Source organism: Cavia porcellus, unplaced genomic scaffold (assembly GCF_034190915.1).
Source record: "Cavia porcellus strain 051 isolate PalLab524CR breed Dunkin Hartley unplaced genomic scaffold, mCavPor4.1 scaffold_23, whole genome shotgun sequence".
Lineage (NCBI taxonomy): Eukaryota > Metazoa > Chordata > Mammalia > Rodentia > Caviidae > Cavia > Cavia porcellus.
Window position 1 is genome coordinate 37,567,028 of NW_026947506.1, and position 12,808 is coordinate 37,579,835.

Genomic DNA, 12,808 nt, shown 5'->3' on the forward strand with positions numbered 1-12,808 from the left:
GGTGCATGCCTGTAATCCCAACACTCTTGGTGGCTGAGGCAGGAGGATGACAAGTTTGAGTCCAGCCTGCGCACCTTAGTGAGACACTCTCAAAATGAAATTTAAAAAGAATAAAAGGTTTAGAGATGTAGCTCAGTAGTAAAATGCTTGCCTAGTATGCACAAAGCCCTGAGTTCAATATCCAATCTTGGTGGGCAGGGGAGGTCACTGGATATCATCCTAGATAACTCTCCTTTTGAAATCCCCAGTGAGGGAAGACGTGGCCAAGATAACAAAGGGAGCTGCTAACAAGGCAGCATAAGAAAGTGTTCTCTTATGCCTGGACTAGTACTCTCCTCTACTTCTAGCTGTATCAAAAAGGACTTACATTTCTTCATTTCTGGGAACATTTCCTCCCAGAACCCTTAGTCTGCAACAACATTCACCTCCAAGCTGTAGCCACCCCTGCCTACTGTGGGAATGTGTACATCATGTCTAATCCTTGTTTTAAAGACCATCAAAAGACCTCAAAGATTGGTGAATTGTCTGGTACTCTGGTGCTGACTGTAACCCCAGCTACTTGGGAGGCTGAAGCAAGGGGATCACAAGTTCAAGGCCAACAGGACAACTTAGTAAGACTTTGTCTTAAAAAATTTACAATGGAGTCTGGAGATGTAGCTCAGTAGCAGAAAGCCCCTGAGCTCAAATGTCAGTACTGGAGGGGAAAACATTTCTGACTGTGTGAATATATTTTGTGTGCTATAACTTTGAGTACACCGATGATTGGCAGTCCTCTCTTTTGTCAGGTACCAAGTGCTGAACCCCAACGTGATTCCCCAAGGGTTTGTGGACAACAAGAAATCTTGGGGCTAGGAGCTGCTTCTTGGGGCAATCAACCTGGACACAGATGAAAACGAAATTGGGCATACTAAGGTAGGGCCTTCTGGTGGGTGTCCTTTCCATATCTGCACTCAGTGTTACCCTAAAGTGTGCTGTAGAGTTTGAACTCCAGCTCAGCCGTTGGGTTGGTACTCAGCTTCTAGGAACCTCAGTTTCCTCTTCTGAAAAATCAGGTTGATAATGCCACTCTCACAATATTTGCGATGATAGAACCCAGCTCAGCACACAGTGGCAATCAATGGTAAGATATTTCTTAGTCCTGTTGAAGCTTGCTTCTAAGACTCAAAAGAGCGGATCAGACTGAAGGTCCTGGATCTGATGGGCATGGCGTTATGTGTAGGTGGGGCCCAGGCAGAGAAGTCCTGTAATCCCAGCTCACCCACACAGTGAGCACCAAGCCTTGCGCTGGCTGTGAGTTGGGGCTGACTCAGACAGAACGAACGGCCTCCTGATCCTGACTCATAGGGCCTGGGCCACCCTGCGTCTGTCCCATTTCCTGGCCTACCAGGAAAAAGCAAAAAGTCCTGCAGGGCAGGATTGTAAGGGCCAGCCAGGCAAGGTGCAAGGTGTCCATCTAGAGTTGTCTCACCAGACTGCACCCCAACATGATTGAGAATGGGCTTAGAAGCTAGGGGGCAGGGCTCAAAGGTTGCCTCTGCATGGCCGGAGCAGACCACCTGCCTCACGAAGTCTCATGCAGCATTTAGGCCTGGTATGAAAGTTCCCAGTGTACCTGTGCCTCCAACACATCTCATCACTGAACACATACTGTGTGCCACATGTGGTTCTAGTGAAGATAAGCAAGCCTCTAGCATCCTGGAGCTTGCTTTACAACAATTGTGTATTTGCAGAATTGTTACACAGCCATGACTGTTTCGGCCTCCTTTACAGTTAGCATGTGCTATGTGTAGCTAGATTGGCTCACAGAGGACATTTGAGGTCTTGTCACGAAATCCTTGAATACTTGAGCTGTAAAGAACTTGGAGACAAGTACATCCATCCTTTCTCTGCCCACTTTTGACAGATGGGAAACTTAAGAAAGCCTAGAGAGCAGGTGAAGGTGGGTGCTCAATATCACTGAGCTAGGAAGGATCCGGTTAGCAGGCATCGTGTGACTTGGGAAGCCAGAGCCGACAGCTCCAGAATCTGCCCGGACCCTATCTGGGCACGTGCTGCATCTTGCTGATGTTCGAGGGTTGCACTGCACACCTCAGGTCCAGCCAAAAGGTCTAAGGATACTAGAGACAGTGTTGTGCCCTGAAGACCAGGCAGCCTCAGACAGCAGGGACAAAGAGAAAGCAGGACGGTTCTGCTTGTTAACTGAGTCCCTGTCTCTGATTTTGCCTTGTGTGGGCCTCACTCCAGCCACACGCTTGCCTCTGAGACAAAACCTCAGTGCCAGTGAGTATTAAAATGTCAAGAAACACATTTTTAGAAAGACAAAAAAAATTAAAAAGAAACCCTTTATACTACCAAGGCTCATTTCTGTACTCTGAGACATCTGGCTCCTTGGGAGGAGTTTTGTGGGAAGCGTGAGGTGAAGCATCTGTATGTGTGTGTGTCTGATATGGGGATTGAACCCAGGGTCTTCACACAGAGTTACCCCCTGTTTTTTTTTTTTTTTTTTTTTTTGAGACAAGGTCTCCCCAAATCACCCAGCTCTGGCTTGAACTTTCAATCCTCCTGTTCCGGCTCCCAGAGTGCTAAGATGACGGGGTTGCATCACCATCCCTGTTTAGGCATCCACATCTTTCCAAAGGCCTCCAGGCACATACTCAGGGTTAAGATACGTGACAAGGACAACAGTTGCCTATGGTAGTTTTGTGCCAACATCCAACTTGAAATACCAAACTATTTTCCAAAATTCTTATAGCAATGTGCACTCACATACACTCCTTGATCCCCATCCTTGCCAACATTCATCAGAAGCCTTAAATGTTGCAGGGGTTGGGCAGTTGCAAACTGAATCTCGTGACCTTAATTTGCATTTCTCCGAGACTGTCTGTTTCCAGCTTTTTGTAACATAGCTTGTAAAGCTGGCCTTATTTTCCTGGAGTCTCACGCACTATGGCTGGAAGTCTTAGGCTATCTAGTATTGGTGAAACTCTGTCTTTTTTATGGGAAAATTCAATCCTCCTCCCCATTTGATCCTCTTACACCACACCCAGACCTGTGGGACCAGAATGCATTCACTCTATCTAAACTAAAGGCTGCTTTCCTTGGAGGTAAAGAAGGAAGGGCCCTTGCTGCCCTGGCCACAGAGCAAACACTACGTCATATAATGATCCATCATGTGTTACTTTGACTCTTGCAATATTTTCCCACCCATTGTCTCATTTAATCCTCATAGTAACCCTCTGAGGGAGGCATCAGCACCCCTATTTCACAGAACTGAGACTCTGAAAGATGAAATGTATTCGAGGTGATCTAGCTCAAGGACAAAGCCAGGTCTGGAATCCAGCTGGCTCCCAGAGAATCCCCACACAGCAGCAAATAGTTTCTCTTAATTTTCAAAGACCCTTGGGACCAGCTGGCTCTTTGATTCAAAACTCTCCCAAGTGTCTGCCTTTGGGTGAGAGCTGGGTTTCTCTCAGACCAGTGCTTCTTCCTCAGGTCTTTTTCCTAGCGGGCATCCTGGCCAAGCTTGAGGACATGAAGGACGAGCATCTGGCCAATATCATGATGTTGGTTTCAAGGCTTCCTCATGAGAGCTGAATTCAAAAAGACGTTGGAATGAAGATAACACTCCCAGCAGCTCCAGGGAAGTGATTGCTGAAGCACACAGAGATGTGGCCCAGGCCTCCGCTCTACCAGGTGATGGGCCAAGGAGTGGAGGCCAATGTCCTTGCCTGCCTGAAGAACCCATCTGGGACCTGTCTTAATCTCTTGGGTCTGTTATAACGAAGCACTTATATTGGTCAGCTTTCCCCTTGCTGGACACAATACCCAACACTTACAAGTTATAGTAGGAAAGGCTTAATTTTGCTCACAGTTTGAGGGGATTGGGTCCATAGTCTAACCAAGAACATCAGGGCAGAAGGTATGACAGTGCAAACCTTGACTCATGGTGGCCAGAAAGCAGAGCAAGAGAACAATGCCAGAGGAACCATATATGGTACCTAATGCCATGCCCCACCCAGGACCCACCCAGACACACCAACGAGCATGATCCACTAATCTAGGTGTTTCATAATCCAATGAAGTTGACAAATCAAGATTAATGGTCATAGTATTGCAATCTGGGGGTTAAGTTAAAATAACAAGAATTATATTTCCACAGTTGTGGAGGCCAGAAGTTCCAGCAAAGGTTGGGCGGGGCCATGTTCCCTCTGAGAGGTCCCATTTGGACCTCTTTTAGTTCTAAACCCCCAGAATACCCTGGCTTACGGCAGCATCACTGCAATCCCTACCTCCACCTTCATGTGGCTGTTCGCCGCATAAGGCTCTGTCTTAGCATCTTTTCCTTCTTCCTATTAATACAGTGGTCCATCCTTGTCCAGCATGATGTCAACTTCTTGCATCTGCTTAGAGTTCATTTCCAAATAAGGTCACATTCACAGGTGTGAGGGTTTAGGACTTCGGCATATCTTCCTGGGGACACAGTTCAGTCCCTAACAGGGACCAGCAAATATAAAACCTTCTCTTTATAGTTCACAAGTCCCTCCTTTCCTTGCTTTCCCTTCCCTTTCCCTTTCCTTCCTTTCTTCCTTTTTAAAAATGTTTTATTCTGAGATAGCATCTCACTAAGTTGCTAAATTGCCCGGGCTGAGCTTGAACTTGTGATCCTACGTCTTTGGCCTCCTAGAGCGCTGGGATTACAGATGTGCAGGATACTTTCACAATCTTTCCCTTATTTGATCTACATAATACAGTGAGAGGGGTGTGGTTGGGCCAGCACCTCCCCCCATTGTGCAGATGTGGAACCTGAGGTACAGAAATTAAGAAATTGGGCCAGGTTCTTGGAATTGGACTTTTCAGCCATTTCTCTAACATGCTAATTTAAACACTGCTGGATCTGTCACAGCTGACCTGTGGCTGATGCTGGATCTTTGCAGTTACTGTATTAATAATGAATTAGTTATCCACTGGTGACCAGACAGAAAGCAAAGACACTGGTTATGGACTGAATAGGTGGATGTTGGTCCTCCTTTGACAGGAATAAATGACACTCTAGTCAAATGAAGCTGTAGGGGAAGAAAAGGGGAAAGACACTAGAAAGTCACAGATTAATAGGATTTGGAGACTAATGGGTAGTTTCTGATGAGAGATCCAAAGGAGAGAAAACAGTAAATGGCTCTTCTGTCAGCTGGCATGGTGGCACATGCCTGTAAGCCCAGCATTCTGTGAGGCTGAAGCAGGAGGATCGCAAATTATAAACCAGCCTGGGCAAATTAGTAACTTAATGAAAACTACCTGTCCTAAAATAAAAACCCAAAAGGCCTGGGAAAGGAGCTCAGTATGCGCGCGCACACACACACACACACACACACACACACACAGACAGACAAACAGACACACACACAGAGACAGAGACACAGAGACAGAGAGGTTGTCTTGGTCTTTGCGCCCTCTGGGAGGAACCGACTTCCTGCTCCTGCTCTGGAGCTCTGATCCTCCCTGAGCCTCACTGCCCCACCACACTGCATTGGGAGGCCTTGAGAAAGCACTACTACAGATCTGTAGATTTCTATCGTCTACTCACTTCCTTTCCCAAACCTCTCTCCAGGGAGGTCAGGCCCTGACACTTGCTTTTCCATTTGTTTTGCAGACTCGGCCTGAAAGTCATTCAGGGGAAGGGGTGCAAGTTCCTGCAGCTGTGTTTGTGGGCTGGTGGAAGCTCTGCAACAAGGAGAGGCCGAGAGGCCAGGATGGCTCCTGCATGTGGGCTGAGGGCTGCAGAGCACTCAGTTCTGGACAGAGGAGCCTCTCCAGGTAGGAGGCTCCTAAAGGCTACAGGAACCGCCTGAAAAAGGAGGCTCCTTGGAGAAAAAGTCTAGCCACCTTTCAGACAGGGCCGACTCTTCCCTAAGAGAAATCATGGGGTATCCTCACCTCCCATCTCACCTTTCAAAAGAAAATCCGTGGAAGATGGAGATCACTACTTCTTCCATCCTGACCCCAGCAAAGAAAGTAGGCTTAAGGAGCTGGAGACTTAGCTCAGTGGCATAAGCGCCTGCCAGGTTAGTGTGAGGTTGGGAGTTCGATCCCCGGTACCAAAAAAAAAAAAAAAAAAAAAAAAAAAGACAAAAAAGAAAAGAAAGTAGGCTTAATTGTTCAATGAGTCCTTATCCTGAGAGCTGGAGGGACCTTGGGAAATGATGGGATGAAACTTGTCACTTTCCATGTTCTCCTGAGATAGTGTGAGACCAGTGTGAGTGATCAGGTCAGCCTTGACCACTTAGGTGGCCAGGAGCCATTCCTCTACATGTGGGTTGGCAATTCCTGTGCTGGAGGCACCAATAAAAAAGAATGTGACATTGAGCATCAGGGGGATGGGCCAGGACATAGGAAAGTTGCATTCAGGAGACAGGAGAGCAATGTTATTTGAGGCAGCCATGGAGATGGGAACAGGTGTGAGTCGTCTTGGGTAGCCTTAAGCACTACTAAGATTAGAGAGAAGCTTCTCTCTGCTCTCTGTAGGAAAGAACTCTCTCAACACTCAGAGGGGAGGAAGGTATGCTATGCACCCCCTAGGTACTCACAACATGGACCAGGCCCCTGGAGGTGTGACACTGCAGAAGGGTCCACGTGAGCACTTCTCAGAGTCCAGTCATCTCTGGCACTTCCTGGCTTGTCCTACCTTCTCTACATCAACTCACTTTTCATTTTGAAAATTTTATTTTAAAATGAAACAATAGCTTACCTGCTGGAATCTCATCCTAAAATAATGTTGTCCAAAAAATTGTGAATTTGATAAAATCTCTTTTCTTGTTTTTCTTTTCTTTCTCATTTGTTTGTTTGTTGAGATAGAGCATTGCTATGTATTCCAGGCTGATCTTGAACTCAATTATGTAGCCCAGGCTGGCCTCATACTCATGGAGATCCTCCTGCCCCTCCCTCCTGAGTGCTGGGATTACAGGTGTGCACCACCATATCTAGTTTATTATTTTTTAAAATTACCCACTGAAGTAACTATGGAGAAAGTCATATCAAAAGTGTGTTTCATTGTTATTATTGTTGTTTTGTGGAACTGAGGATTGAACCCAGGGACTTTAAGTACATCTCAGCACATCTGTACCCCAACCCTCACCCCTGCCTTTTAAAATTTTGAGACAAGGTCTCACTAAATATCTAAGATGCCTAGGCTTGGGATCAAACTTGCAATCCTTCTGCCTCAGCCTCCTTTAAGGAGTTTTTAATGTAATGCACAAACTCATGTTTTGTGTCTCTCACCTTTTTGTAAAATTTGAGACAAGTCTTGCTATGTAGTTCATGCTGGCCTCAAACTCATATTATCCTGCCTCAATCTTCCAAGGGTTAAGATTGCAATGTGCTTCACCAGGCCCAGCTCAACTGATAGCCTTTAAAGGTCCTCTTGAGAAGCACACAGCGGCAAAGATGATGGAGAGAACTCCTCTGCTCCTCACTAATTAAATGTGACTGTTCTAATTAGCTTTTTAAAATCCTGTGCTCAGTGTTTTAACTAAGCTCTAATCTTATTTAGCTAAACCACATAGGGCGGGTGCGTGTGTGTGTGTGTGTGTGTGTGCAGCACAAAACGCTTGTAGTGGTTACCACTGATTGAAAAGAGTTATGTGGGGGCTGGGGATTTAGCTCAGCGGCATAAGCCCCTGCCTTGCAAGCAGGCAGTCGTGAGTTCGAAAAGAGTTATGTGGTAGCAGGTGACAGTGCTTAGTACAACTTTTAATACAAACGACTACTGTGACATCCCAGATCCCACATTAATCTGCTATTTTCCATGAGAGGTGATTCTGCCTCTCAAATTCACTTCCACATTTACTTTCCTGGAAAATATATCTGTTGACTCAGAAAATGCTCCCTGATGACTAGCCCTGGTGACTTTGCTGGGTGCTGTGGGGACATCGGGAATGAGAGGGCACAGGAGGGAGATCTCCAAGGGGACACCAAATAAGCAGGGCACAGGAATAGAGTGATGGGGCCTCATGGCTCTGGCCCTGGGGTGCAGGGTGAGAAATATCAAGTGCAGATAGACGCTGTGGTGCAGACCAGTAGTAACTGCTGAATGCCAAAGGCCCAGCTCTTCAGACACAGGCAACTAGCATGGACCCAAGACAGGATGAACCAACTGAGCCTGCCGGGAGTAGAGAAGCAGAGGCCGCATCGTGGGAACCCTGGAAGGCCAAAATAAGAGTTGGGGACTTTGTTTAAAGAGAAGATGAAAGGAGATAGCAGAGAGACACTGAAAAAGACTGAGAGACAGACAGAAGATATGAGACAGAGAGGAAAAAAAGAGGTAGACAGAGGGAGAAGTCACTGGGGAAGGATGGGAGGGGGAGCCAAAGCTGTGACTTGCCAGAGCTCCTGGGGTGCATACAGTGTGCAGAGCAGATGTGAGCACGGGCACAGGATGCTGAAGAACATCTAACTCTGTGTCTCTTGGGATTAAACAGCATCCTGGGAACTGATCCTTAAGCAAGGACAGGCCTTGAATGCTGAAACAGAGAGTGCTTTGTAGCAAAGAGCAAGGCCTGATAGCATCTGTGGAGAGGGATTCTGCCTGAAGAGCTGAAGCAGACACGCCACAGCCTACCACCCAGCCCCTTGGCAAAGCCTACGCTCTGAACAGTCTGGTGTTATTCCTCACCCAGGTCAAAATACTCCTGAATGTGGATCAGCAAAAGGAGGAGATGAAGGCCAACCAGGAGCAGCTGAGGAGTGCTGTGGCCAACACAGGAGTTGGGAAATGAAATCAAAGATCTAGAGAAGATGGCCACACTCAGCCAAGAGAAGTAGGATCTCAACATCTAACTGCAAGCTGTATGTTGGGTCTTGGGGGTCAAGGGGTTGGGGTGGCCAGCTCTGCCAGGGTTATTTCAGTCAGACCCAGGGAGAAACAGAAAGTAATCACTTCTCAGAAGTCATTTCCCTGCAGATCACAGGGAAATTCCCCAGTCTTCTCTTTCCCTTTTCTACAATGTCACCTTCCACTCAGCCATCAAAAATTCTCCAGCGAATCCTCATTTGCATACAGCAGCAGGCCGGGCATACATGGATATGGGCCCTGCCTGTGGGGACAAACTAGGATGGTAGCAAGGAAAGGCGGTGGGACCCCAGGGTCTAGGGGTGAGATGGCAGGAAATGACTAACAGGGGTGTTTTGCCTGAGTGCTCTCAGCTTCCTGGCCACTTTGCTGAAAGTAAAGTACCCTTGATCACGGGAGTATCGTCAGATTGTGGATGCAGGTACAGCAGGGCCTGAATTTTTGCTGCTGGGTGGTGCTGCTGCTGGCCCAGGGACCACATTCCTAGATTATAGCCCAGCCCCTGTGCAACCCCCAGCACACATTTAGGGCCGAGGCTAATGTCTTGGTGATGCCCCTTGGGTCCCTCATAGGCACCTGGGCCCTACCTCTGACTGGGGCCCTGTCTTCCCATAGGAGCAAGAGAACCTGATGGATGCTGAGGAGTGCCTGACCCAAATTATGAAGCCCAAGATGGAGCTGGAGAGGCAGATCTCAGACATGTAGGAGTGGCTGGAGGAGGAGGAAGAAGAGGAAGGCACAGTGGCTTCCCTGAGTGCCAGCAAGTGTAAACTACAGGGAATCTGAGCAACCAGAAGCAGGATCTGGAGGGCCTGGAAACCACACTGGCCAAGACAGAGAAAGAGAAGCAGGTTAGCAGCTTTCCAGACTCAATGTGCTGCTGCTCACAAGGCAGGCCACCCTCAGCCTGCACATCTGCAGAGGCCACACCTGGAGCCCCATAGTGCCAGTGCCCAGTGTCCTAGCTGCTCTTTTAACTTCAATTAATTTGGTACAATTGAAGGACTAGCAGGTCCTGATGGTCCTAGCACAATCCCAGGCAACATCACTGATAATGCTGAGGACCATGCTTTGAACTGGTGATTCTCACAGCTGCCTGCCACCTTTGACGTTTTTCCTTGGTTGGTCAGGGATGTGCCCTAAGTGTTGGCATTTTTCCAGTGCCTTGATGACCTTAAGGGTACAGCCAAATTGAAGACCCTTACCTACCTCTCCATGGCTACCAGTTAAAGGACCAGTCTCTCTCTCTACCCTGGTTTATAGGCCCTGAATCACAGGGTCCACACCCTGAAAGGGGACCTCTTCCCCCACGAAGACAACATTCCCAAGCTCCAGAAGGAGAAGAGGGCCCTGGAGGAGCTGCACCAGGTAGGCTCTCCTGGCATTTTCCTGTGGCAGAGCAGATGGAGTTGGTATAATATATTTTACTCCTGGAGATGAGATGGCATCCAGATCTAGACCATGCTCCTTCAGGTAGATGCCTCAGGAAAGACAAAAATATCCCCATAAATCTCAATTCCCTCAACAGTCAAGTGGGCAAGGTCACACCATACTGTTTTCCTTCCAGTTTTTGCTGTATACAAAGTGACCATTTAATTTATCACCCACGCTGGGAGTTTTGAGAGTGAAAGAAGGAACTACTAAAGTCATGAGCCAGTTGGCCCCAAATACCCTGGAAAGCGTAGACAGTGGAGGAGTTGCAAGGATGAAGTGTGGCGTATGGGAAGGTCTAAAGCCCCAGGGGACCCTAATATGCCGTGGCAGCAGCAGTCCATGGGCTCCTGAGGGCACAGGGAAACCATTAGCGGCTACTTTCCCAGCTCTGCCATAAGCGCTCAGGCTGCTGAATGCAGAGCCCACCCTGACCAGCCACCAGCTTGGAGCACAGCACAGAGGACGTCTAGAGACACAGGTGCCAAGAGCAATTAAATCCCAGAGCAGGTGATGGAGCCCTGTGTTTGCTGACATCATGAATCCAGAGCATGCCACCTGAGCTGCTCCCTCTACTGCCTCAGGAACTGTCTCCCTTAGACTGTGATCTTCTGTAAGGCACATCATGGGCCTTTTATATTTTAAATTTAGTTCTACTCCATACAGTTGCCACTGAGTTAATAAATACTGAGTTATCAAATAGAAACCACTGCTCTAGGAAAAATGTTGGATTAGGCTCCTGTGAGCCTCTGGTCATAATATTTCTGGCAACCAAACAATACAAAACATATGCAATTATAATCAATACATTATTTGTCTTAAATTTTTCTGTTTAAAAATAACTTATTTATCACATATTATTGATCCATTGATACAGAACTCACAGCTAAGCCAGATGTGGTGGCGTGCACCTGTAATCCCAGTACTGGGAAGGCTGAGGCAGGAGGATCACTGCAAATTCGATGCCAGTGTGTTCCAAAAGGTGAGTTCGAGGCCAGCCTGAACTGCATAGCAAAACCCTGTCTCAAAATTAATTAATTTTTTAAAAAATGAACTCACAGCTGACAGTACTATATAACTCATTCCTGAATGAGGGTTCCCTACTACACATATTTTCTTTCTGTAAGACACATCACAGCTTTCTCACACATAGGAACATTAGGCAGTGAAATTACTAACAAAGAGCACAAAAATGTAAAAAAAAAAAAATGAGGGCAGTAAATAAACCATAAAAATAACACTCCTTCCCATAATGAGATCTCAAACAAGGAGACAAAGCGTCACCTAGTTCAGTCTCAGCAGGGAATGTGCTCATCTGGCAATTCAAATTTTCCCTACCATGGGTACATTCTCAAAGGACCTCAAAAGTGCCACAGGCGTTGATTTGGGATATGTATTGGTGAGTAGTAAGTAGGCAAATAGAGAATCAACTACATTTTAGAACGCTTCCTTAGTATTCTAAGATCAAAATTATAAATAATATAACTTAAAAATCACTATTGTGCCCTTTGATAGAAAGAAAAATGAAGTAACTTATAATAAATAATGCATCTGGGCTGGGGATTTAGCTCAGTGGCATAAGCACTTGCCTTGCAAGTGTGTGGTCGTGAGTTCGATCCCTGGTACCTATAAAAAAGAAAAAGACAAAAAACAACAACAAAAAAGAAAGAATAAATAATGCATCTGTCACTGTATAGAAGCTCAGGCAGAGGGAGTAGCAGGTATTATCTCTAATGGCTGTAGTCTCTAGACAGGCACTGGGGGTAAAATGTGACTTAGATGGCAAGGCGTGGCTACTGTTGGTGACACAGCTTTACAGAATTGTGAATGACTTTTGGAGAAAATTTTGGAACAATAACAAACCTGTTTTCATGGTAGATAATTTTACTTAATAGCTGCAGTGTGTGCTAAATGTAAAAGAATGTCGAGTCACTTATGAAGTGGTATTGAGTTTTAGGCTCGGAGTTTTATTTACATAGATGCCTGGTGGGAGGGCCAGGCACATGAACTGCAGAATTACTCTTTAAGGTTCCAGACTCTCCAGGACTAGGAGGGTCAACAGCATCCCTGGAATCATACTGGGCAAAGTGTCAGTGTATCCTCTGGTTGTGACAACCAGAAGCGTTTCACGCTGGTTCAGACTGGAGCTCGTAGGGCATCAGGAGCTCAGTCACATGCAGGTTCCCAGTTCCAGCAGCATCCTGCATTACTAGTGCTCACCCGGGTCAGTGCTGCCTGGATGGTGGCCTACACTTGGGGTGCGGAAGCCCCAGAAATTATATAAAGGCAAAGAAGAGTGCAAATCCAGTTGGTACCCTAGGGCATGATCTCCCAGCGCTACTGTAACAAAGTATCACAACTGAGTGTTTTAAAACAGAGAAATGGATCCTCTCACTGTTAGAAGACCAGAATTCTGAAATCAAGGTGTGGGCAGGACTGGCTGCTTTTGGAGACTCCAGGGGAGAATCCACTCTGTACTCCTCTCCTAACTTCTAGTAGTTTCTCATAGTTGCCAGGAGCCCTCGGTACTCCTTG

General features: G+C 46.8%; 1 pseudogene; it reads left to right on the forward strand.

Moving 5' to 3' along the window:
* LOC100714118 (myosin-16-like) overlaps positions 1–12,808 on the forward strand; it is a 42,086-nt pseudogene that overhangs the window by 14,109 nt on the left and 15,169 nt on the right.